This window comes from Ammodytes marinus (assembly GCF_949987685.1).
Source record: "Ammodytes marinus genome assembly, chromosome: 9".
Lineage (NCBI taxonomy): Eukaryota > Metazoa > Chordata > Actinopteri > Uranoscopiformes > Ammodytidae > Ammodytes > Ammodytes marinus.
Window position 1 is genome coordinate 15,608,746 of NC_137213.1, and position 11,113 is coordinate 15,619,858.

Below are 11,113 nucleotides of genomic sequence, written 5' to 3' on the forward strand. Positions count from 1 at the left end.
ACTGTCTCCATAGAAAAGGGGATCCGTGGCTCATCTGCTTTGTTGTATGTGTGTGTGCCTCAATTGAACAGCAGATGCCAGTATGTAGCTTTATATCCTAGCCATGGTTTATGTAGAAAATGTAGCCCACAACCTGGTATCCACTTCACTTCTTCTCTTAGTATGCATGAGTGAGAGGAAATGCAGACTGAAGTACCCCAAGGCCCTCGGTGAACTCGCAGTCGTTACGGCTAAGCCGAGCTGGGGAAACAGTATCAGCCTCGATCAAAACGCTGCTGAAGATATAAACAGTTTGAAGTGGGAAACAGTGTTTGACACAAGGTGACATCTGCTGTCCCAGCTGATCTCTTACATTGATCTCTCTAATAGTTATTTTTTTCTTTAAAAAAGTATCTGTGTCGTGGGGGCACTCGTGGTGTAGTGGATATACCGTGGTCTTTTGCTGCATGTCATTTCCATCTCTACCCTTATTTAATATCTGTCTCTCCAAATTGTCTATTAGAAAAGCATAAAAAATGCCCAATTTTTTTTTGTCAAGGTGCCCTATGCAGTTTATGGGGAGGTGGAATTGTTTACATTTTCAGTGTACGAAACATATTTTCTCTACATGTAATTCTTCGTATTGAATAATTCTACCATCACAAAACAAAATTATTTTGAGACACCTGGAACCAAACGGAAGAATGTGCTTGTAAATAGAACTCTGGGCCCTGCTGCTATTAACAAAACGGTGAAACAGTAACTTTTCAGGTAGCTTTCTAACTACAAACAGTGTTCCAGGGATCCAATTTTCCTCTGAGGAAAGTTTTTTTAATTAAGTTATGAGAATATAACTTTTAACACAAATATAACATTTTTTCACTTATCTGTCACCCAAAGTTACATAGTGCACCTTTTAATGGGTGCTTGTACAATTATTGTCTTATTTGTATATTGTTACCTAGTGATGCAGCATTTTTGCCTGGTAACTTCTTTAATCAAATCAATGTCAACTAATGACCTTTGGTCACCGGTTGCACATGTTGTGAGCAGAATCATCTGAGACTGACTTTTTATTTTGTTTTAAATCCCCTTTTTGTATGTTACTAAAGAAACTATTCAATCATTGAAAACGGAAGATTATAGGATATTGTAAAATTAATTTTTTAAATGTATTATTTTATTGTTATTTTTCGGTTACTGCCATGTTAATCAAATCCAGCTCCTTTTAAGTGTTTATCTTCATCGACTGACTGGACTAACTTGGTTAAGTCGTTCAGTGGAAATGAGAGGGACGGAGGGCTAAGAGTCATTCAAATTAGCATTGGAAGGTTATGTTCATTAGACAGTGTTATCATAATGTAATGATAGTCATAAAGGAATTATCCCAAAGAGAGCATGCTGCATAGGGAGTGCATGTGTGTTGCAGGTACACAGAATACCACAGGAACGTACAATCCATATCTCAGGGGAGTCCCTTAGGGTTACTCATTCCTTTCATGCCCACTGTAGTTTTCTGTCGACACAGCATTTACTTACTTACTTATGCCTCTTCTTCCCCCGTGGGAAATAAGGCCGATGCAGTGTGTCTCCATTTGTTTCTGTATTTGGCAACATGTTGTGCCTCGCCCCAGGTAAGGTTCATTTCAGCCAGCTCAGCTGTAATTGTTCTCCTCCATGTGGTTTTTGGCCTTCCACGCGTTCTCTTTCCTGTTGGTGTCCATCTCAAGGCAACCTTGGGGATACGCTGACTGTCCATTCTTAGAACATGTCCAAGCCTTTTCAGACGTCGACGTTTGATGTCGTCCACCACGCTGTTTCCTCCGGTTTGTCTGTATAGGTCTTGGTTGGAGATTTTCACTGGCCAGAAAATGCGGCAAATTATTCTCAGACAGTTGTTGTGAAAGACATGTAGCTTTATCGTGTCGCTTTGAACAACTCGCCAGCACTCCGACACAGCATTTGCAGCATCACAATACCTCCAGCATTTTCTCTCACTTGTGAAACCAACGGCATACGTTCTGACAAAATACCCTGCACTATTTGGGAGCTAACTATGTTCCCACAGCCCTATGGTCCCACATTTCAAGTAATCTAACTATATAGAGAAAAGTATGTCTGTGTGTGTTGGGTCACTATCACTCCTATTCTAACCTCTCCCTGTCCCTGTCCCTGTCCCCTTACCCTCACCCTAACCACCCAGCTGTGATGCCTGAACCTGATCGCCATTTTCAGGAACATAGGGCTGTGGTACCATTAGGCTGTGGGAACATAGGTCCTAATTTTGAGGGGAAGAACAATCTTAGAAATCTGGGACCAAAGGGATGTGGGAACATAGCCCATTGTTCCATAGGCATGACTCCCACTATTTCCTCTAAAGCATTGTTCCGTCTTCACTGTGGCACCTTTATCACCTGCTTAATTTGCTTAACAATCTAAATCAAATCCTTGCGTTTGCCATAAAGTACATCCACCTGGTAATGGATGTGATCATCATTGCCATGATTAGATTTCATGCATTTCCTTTCCTTTGCTATGACCCCCAAGGTAAGGCCAGGGCCCGTGTGTCATCACTTGGAAAAGTACACAGAGAGGTGTTTAAGAGAAATCTTAAGAGAGCTGATGTGAGCAAAGGCTGCCAGAGGGCCTAACAGCTCTGCTCCCAGGTCATTCCAGCAGCTCATTCATGAATGAGGCGTGCAGGGATGAAATAGAACTAGAAAGGTCCGTGTCTGACCCGAAAAGCCTTGGGGTTAATAGACTCATCATCATGGGTAGCAGCTCTTCAAATATCGCTCTGTGGCTTTGTATGAGAAAGTAAATAGACTGGGAGATGGCATCTCATCCGTGTGTGTGTGGTTTTAATGTGAGTGGCTGTGTGCATGATTGACTCTGTGACTTATTTTGTTGGAGTCTCTAGTGTTTGGTAAAAGAAATGCTGAGAGTGGTGTTTTACGGCCAGCTGAATGATGCGTGTGTGTGTTTGTCTGTGTCTGTGCTATGATGTTTCTTTTCTGTATGCAGACTGGCAGAAGTGTCAGGCCAAACCAGGTCAGGCTCGGTGAGGAGCTGTGAACATTTCCCAGATACACACGCTGTAGCTTTACACTAACATAGAGCTTGTCGGTGTCTATTAGGCATGGCGTGGCTCATTTTGCCATTACAGAAGTACAGAATGTTTCGAAACAGAGGTTTAAATTTGACGCATCAAGCTGTTGAAAATAATGGCAATAGCAATTTTAAGAGAAACTGTAAAGAATGAATTAGGCATTGTGTGTAAAGCTACGGTGACCAAAGGCATTACAACCAGATATTTTTTAAATGTCCTCTCATCACATCCCACATTTCCCCCCAAAAAATAGAATGCTTTTTACAACAAACATACAGTATCCCCCCCCCCCCTAGCTGTATGGTTTCGAGGATAGCAGGATGGCTGAGGCGTATAAAAAGCCAAGGTGTTTGCTATTTATAGCCACTGTGAGGATTGCAGCCTGTCTCGCATGCATGCAAACTTACGCACAGTCACACAAACATCCCCAGTGCTATAGCAACACATACTAATCACGCTGTCCTCTTCCTAACCTTCGTCTGAGCTTTGCATATAACAGACTTGGCTGTGATGACAAAGCTTTACAGTTAATCCCTCTGTTGCCATGGGAATTATCATTATTTAAAAGTAGTAATGGCGCTACTCACTCTCCCCACAACCGTCCCTATACCATACAATATATTTTTGGCTTTTTTTTGTGCTTTTAAAAAAAATACTTTGGTAATGAAAGCTTGATATTCGCACACTGAGATAAACACTACAGAACATACACTGGACATATACTGGACAAGGTGTCTTTCTCCCTCACCCACAACAACATAGGCTACACTTAGGCTAATTCTTCTAGGTAGCCTGACAGGGAGGGAGCTGTTGTTTGAAAAAAGGGGATCAGGTGCGAGCTAATCTGCTCTAACCCTGCACTAATTAGGATCAAGGCCAGTAGCCACTTTCTCCTGGTTATTGATCACTGACTCCGCCTCGCCCAGAGAACTATTTGGTCCTATGTAGAACAGCGGCGCATGGCACACACACGAGAGAGAAAGCTCAATCTCCCCTCCCTGCCTTCTGAATCTTGTTTGTGTCTTTTAAAATTCAATATCCAGTTCCCTATCCAACATCAGGTTTTCTACAAGTGTTGCTGAGCCTCACCCTCCAATCAGCCCTCTCCGTTTGTGCATGTTCCCCAGATTAATACCCTTCTTTAAGCTGACCTCATTGGAACATCTCGGCATGCATTGTATAGGTGTATTAGGTTTTTCTGCCTCCCATTTTCGCCACTGTATCTCTCTGTGACTTTTCTCATTCAGCTTCACTAATGCTTTACTTTGAAAGAAATTTCAATTAGAATAAGTTGTGTTTTTATAAAAATGTTCACCGGCTTTTTGTCCACAGTAAGCATTCCAATTTGGGAATGTATTACTAGCGGAAAAAATAAAATATGTGTGCACTATAGTGCTGATTATTTAGACATGGCAGAGAGCAGTCAATAAAGAGATCACAAATTCCGAGAGGCACCTATTTGCAGACCCATGGGGAAAGTGGAGCTCCACCGGAAGCCACGCCCTGAACTAATTTCATTGGTCAGAATTGTAACCTACTCTGAATTTGTTTTCTTCTTTTTGTTTTACTGCCGGAGTTCACCTAGCGGTGAATAATAATACACAGTTTCCACCGGTTATAGTGCTAGTACACAGTAAAATACGTCAGTTTGTTAAGGGTCCCAAGTGGCCAGGACGGTGGTAAAAAAGTAGATGTTGAGGTAGAAGATGAATGAAGCAACGAAGCTTTGTGTACATCTTCCGAAATCCGTCTGTTTAATTCACAATTATCACGAGTAGGTCAATCACATACAAATATAAACTCTTATAAATGAAACACAAAAAGTGCCACCACATTAAAATAAATAACTCATTTTAAAAAGTGCAAACACATCAAAATACAAATACAAAATTCACATGAACTTTTTTTGTTTTATTTATAAGAGTTTATATTTTTATGTGATTTGTGTCTTTCAGTGACCCCCACATTATTATTGTGTGTGTGTGTGTGTGTGTGTGTGTGTGTGTGTGTGTGTGTGTGTGTGTGTGTGTGTGTGTATTTTACAGTACAATCATTGAATGAAGCTGTCAAATGTACCGGCACTTATAGCTGTCAAATTTACAAATCGTCTTCTAAACCAATGAAATTGAGAGTTCATGGTTTTCCACCAATGAAATGACGTTCGGGGAGGGACAACGCTTTTGACCAATGAACGAATGAACTGAGTTTGGGGTGTACAATTCTGACCAATGAAATTAGTTCGGGGCGTGGCCCCATCCTATTTCCGGTGGAGCTCCGTTTTCAATGGTTTCCCCCATGGGTCGAGAGGCACCTATTTGCAGACCCATGGGGAAAGTGGAGCTCCACCGGAAGCCACGCCCTGAACTAATTTCATTGGTCAGAATTGTAACCTACTCTGAATTTGTTTTCTTCTTTTTGTTTTACTGCCGGAGTTCACCTAGCGGTGAATAATAATACACAGTTTCCACCGGTTATAGTGCTAGTACACAGTAAAATACGTCAGTTTGTTAAGGGTCCCAAGTGGCCAGGACGGTGGTAAAAAAGTAGATGTTGAGGTAGAAGATGAATGAAGCAACGAAGCTTTGTGTACATCTTCCGAAATCCGTCTGTTTAATTCACAATTATCACGAGTAGGTCAATCACATACAAATATAAACTCTTATAAATGAAACACAAAAAGTGCCACCACATTAAAATAAATAACTCATTTTAAAAAGTGCAAACACATCAAAATACAAATACAAAATTCACATGAACTTTTTTTGTTTTATTTATAAGAGTTTATATTTTTATGTGATTTGTGTCTTTCAGTGACCCCCACATTATTATTGTGTGTGTGTGTGTGTGTGTGTGTGTGTGTGTGTGTGTGTGTGTGTGTGTGTGTGTGTGTGTGTGTGTATTTTACAGTACAATCATTGAATGAAGCTGTCAAATGTACCGGCACTTATAGCTGTCAAATTTACAAATCGTCTTCTAAACCAATGAAATTGAGAGTTCATGGTTTTCCACCAATGAAATGACGTTCGGGGAGGGACAACGCTTTTGACCAATGAACGAATGAACTGAGTTTGGGGTGTACAATTCTGACCAATGAAATTAGTTCGGGGCGTGGCCCCATCCTATTTCCGGTGGAGCTCCGTTTTCAATGGTTTCCCCCATGGGTCTGCAAATAGGTACTCTTGCAAATTCCAGAAAGTAATGCCCTCCCCCCTCACAAAAGCAAGGAGATCAGAAAAGTTAATACGTTTCCGATGACATTGAGATTGCTTTCAAAAACAGTCTCCGATCTTAAGCCACGCTGGATTTATTTTGGAGGGGCTGCAGGTGAGACTGGTTTGGTTTTTTACTCAAGAGTACCTATTTGCAGACCCATGCAAGAGTACCTATTTGCAGACCCATGGGGGAAACCATTGAAAACGGAGCTCCACCGGAAATAGGATGGGGCCACGCCCCGAACTAATTTCATTGGTCAGAATTGTACACCCCAAACTCAGTTCATTCGTTCATTGGTCAAAAGCGTTGTCCCTCCCCGAACGTCATTTCATTGGTGGAAAACCATGAACTCTCAATTTCATTGGTTTAGAAGACGATTTGTAAATTTGACAGCTATAAGTGCCGGTACATTTGACAGCTTCATTCAATGATTGTACTGTAAAATACACACACACACACACACACACACACACACACACACACACACACACACACACACACACACACACAATAATAATGTGGGGGTCACTGAAAGACACAAATCACATAAAAATATAAACTCTTATAAATAAAACAAAAAAAGTTCATGTGAATTTTGTATTTGTATTTTGATGTGTTTGCACTTTTTAAAATGAGTTATTTATTTTAATGTGGTGGCACTTTTTGTGTTTCATTTATAAGAGTTTATATTTGTATGTGATTGACCTACTCGTGATAATTGTGAATTAAACAGACGGATTTCGGAAGATGTACACAAAGCTTCGTTGCTTCATTCATCTTCTACCTCAACATCTACTTTTTTACCACCGTCCTGGCCACTTGGGACCCTTAACAAACTGACGTATTTTACTGTGTACTAGCACTATAACCGGTGGAAACTGTGTATTATTATTCACCGCTAGGTGAACTCCGGCAGTAAAACAAAAAGAAGAAAACAAATTCAGAGTAGGTTACAATTCTGACCAATGAAATTAGTTCAGGGCGTGGCTTCCGGTGGAGCTCCACTTTCCCCATGGGTCTGCAAATAGGTGCCTCTCTTTTTACTGGGAATTGCAGTGGGAAAAGATGCTGTAATGACCACTTTCTACCAGAGGTGTCACAAAAATACACTCCAAAAAGCAGGACTACAGAGTAAAGCTTTAACTTGAAATGGGCTTCCCCATGACATATGTAATTTCCTCATCAATAATAATCATGTCTTCTTTCTCCATGTCTCCAGATCTCAGCAAGCAATAACTTTGGTGATAAAAATGTCCCCTCTCCCCCCAAAAAAGGCCCCACTTTCATAGTACTCTTCCATTCTTCCCATTTCCTCTTGTGAGTGTTCTGTCTCTATCACCTATACCTCCTGTACTGCACAGTGAACACTTGAAGCACTAAAGATTCAGAGGGGGCACGTGATACTTTGGAAGACAGACAGCCTTTGTGGGAGGGGACAAGGCACATGGACTGGAAGCAAACACGCTTGCACATATGCGCACACGCACACAGATGCACACCCACACACATAGCCGCCTCTCCCAGATTACCTGAACTATCAAAAGCTTTAAGAGGATTTCACAATTGGAGGGTGCTGCAGTTGTATCTCATGCACCTGATAGCTATTGATCCATTGTAAAGCTTGCGCACAAACACACACACATGCGAGACAGGCCCACAGTTGTTACTTCTTGTCACTATAAACCAGCGTCTGACCTTGCTCCCTTCAATGTTCAGTGTTAAGTGCTGTCGGAGGTTCTGCTCCGCACTATCTCACTCCTTCGATTTCAGGTGGACATGCAGTACAACACTTTAAAATAGCATTGCTACTGATCTGTCTGTATCACGAGATTGAGTCGGTGGACAGAAAACATCCCAAACAGTAATCCATGCCTTATCAAAAGAGAAATAGATACCCTTAAAGAAGGATTATCCTGACTCTCTTTACACAATCCCATTTCCATTATAGTCTGAAATTAAATAAATGTGTTTCCACAAACGGTGTACTCTCATAGCTGTTGGGCTCATTAGCAATGCTGACGTGAGTGAAGATTAGGAGGGTATAGTGTTGTCAGTGATGGGGGAGACGAGGATCGAGTCCCTCAGATGTGTAGGTTGGTTGATAAGCAAAAGGTTGCAAGCAGCAAGCTGTCATGTGAGAACACTGGATAATATATTGCACATTACGGTATCAGGGTTTCACTTCATGGTAACCATGCATGTTATTTCTAACAATCAGTCTTGATGCAAAAGAATATTTGATGTTGCTTTTAAAGGCAGCCAATACCAACCATCGGAAACAAAGGAGTACTGTAGTAGCTTATCAAGATACAACCCCTGTCCCTTTTTGTTGAAGATTAATGTAATGTGTAGTGTAATGAAATTATGTGTGTATTATACGTTTCCAAACCTTGACAAATGGACTTCTGCAGGTTCCATGCTGTAGGCTGGACTTTGCGCGCATTACTTTTTAAGTTTAGGTGAAATATAGCTGACTTGTGGCCATGTATGATTAACACTTTATATTGTATTTCATAAGCAAGGGGAGAAAAAGGGGATAGATTTATCACCACGCTGTGAAACAAATGCAATTAAATATCATGCACATGAAGCTCACATTCTCATCTGTTTGTATGTTGCTCATCCTGCTCCCATATATCGCTGTTTTTCTTTGAAAGAAACCAGGAGCAAAAAACACAGCTGACTGACGACTGAGAAAAAGTTTTTTTTTTTTCTTAGCACATTTTAATTAAGGCTGGCATTAGCTAATTCACAACATGCATTGCTCATGCCTCCCGGGGTCTGGCTCGGCTGTTTCATTTGCTGGTGTTGAGCCAATGTGTCTGTGATTATCAAACCCAGCGATGCCTCAAACACATCTGGACACTTGTGGGACTTCCCTCCTGCCGGGGCCCATCATTACAGATGATCACTTGATGACAGCAGAGCACTGTTTAGACAGAGGCAGCAGCTCTGAATGTTCTGTTTTAATATGCTCTGCTTGTATTCATTCATTCATCATGCTTGTTATCCTATTGCCCCCCCCTCCCCTATTCCTGGAACAAACCAAAGATGTGTGAGCTATCTGCTTCCAGACATAGAAATATCCTGCTGGTGTAGGAGAATGAACGGCTTTGTAAATCTTTTTTTTAAGCCTTTTTTTCTGTGAGGGGAAAGAGAGTGGGCATTTCTCACCGCTTGTATCGACGACAGTACAGCCACATTTGAGACGCGACCAAAAGGTCCAACATGAAACAGATTTGGTTGCAAGCATTTGCTAAAATATCTTCTACAGTATGTGCCATAGCTCAGCTTTTTGGAGAGAAGCTACACAGCTGACATGTGGTTGAGTTAGGAGATTTTAATTGCTTCAGAGAGCTCGTGCTGGTGGTGAGTCATCAAGCAGTAGAATTCAAAGAACGATTTTTTTTTTGCAAAGTAAATATGTCAGATACACCATCTTAGCTGTCTGTCTTTCATCATTTGATCTCAGATGCTCATCAAAGGCAGACCTAGACAGACAGACACGGAGAAAGCGAAGGCGACTTGAAGTGGAGAGGCACGCAGTCGGGGGAGCACACACACTGCTTGTCTCTTTGTCCGATTGCCCTTGGAATGGAGCTTTGTGGTGTGAACTCCCACAGGACCTCTCTTTGTCCACAGAAGATGAGGGGCTAGCAAAGTGTGACCGTGCACTTACACCTGAAGCCATCACAAGTTGAGAGGATGATGACACTTTCATACTGTACCAATGCCTCTGCTCTCACCCCCCCCCCCCCCCCCACCCCCCACCACCACCACCCCAATGTCCCTGGCTACAAACAAGGCCAAAAGGTCCTCCTTAGACTGCACACCTTCACACAAATGCAAATATAACAACTGTCAATCAACTGTTGTCAAAAGGAAAATAAAAAACTACAAACCCGGCCTGTGAAGATTCATAAATGGCAATTTGAATGTCAGATTTTCATCTTGTCTGAATGCACAGTTTGACATATGCATCAAAGGGATGTGTGTGGTCTCGCAAAATTGAACATCATTGTTGAGGTTTCCTTCGGGAGCAGCTATACACAAGGAATATTAAGTTATTGATTGGGGCCATGACAGGAAACCAATGCCAGATTAATTACACTGTGTTTGACAGACTGTAAATGATGACACTGCCTTGTTTCATTTGCATGTCACCGTTGTGATGGCATGGGCTTGTTTCAGTCTCCCTGCCAATGACAGGCCAGCAACAGTAACACAGCAGTGTCTGTTTGTCGGCTCATAAAGTCCAGTTTAAAGCGACAAGAGTAAAAACCCGGAATAGATAGATAGATAGATAGATAGATAGATAGATAGATAGATAGATAGATAGATAGATAGATAGATAGATAGATAGATAGATAGATAGATAGATAGATAGATAGATAGATAGATAGAGATAGAGAGATAGAGATAGAGAGATAGAAATGTCTATCAACTAGGGCCTGGAACTAACCGTAATTGTTCTCCTAGATAATTTTTTCATTCATTGTTTTTCTCTCTAAAACTTAGATTTCTCATCTCTTGAAAGTCCGTTACTCAAAGGTATCCATTTTTATTATGAATTGAAACAGAAAAGAGCAGGAAATGCTCACATTTGCTAAATCTAGTATCAGAGAAAATTTGCCTTTTTTTTTGCTTGATAATTGCCCTAAACAATGAATTGATTCATTGTAACAAACTGATGCAGATTTATTGTCTGTCGACTGATCATTTCAGCTCCAATAACTTCTTATTTTTATCCTCAGAGAAACTACACAAGAAAAGCAGATAATGACAGCATGTTCAAATGTCTTATTTTCTTCT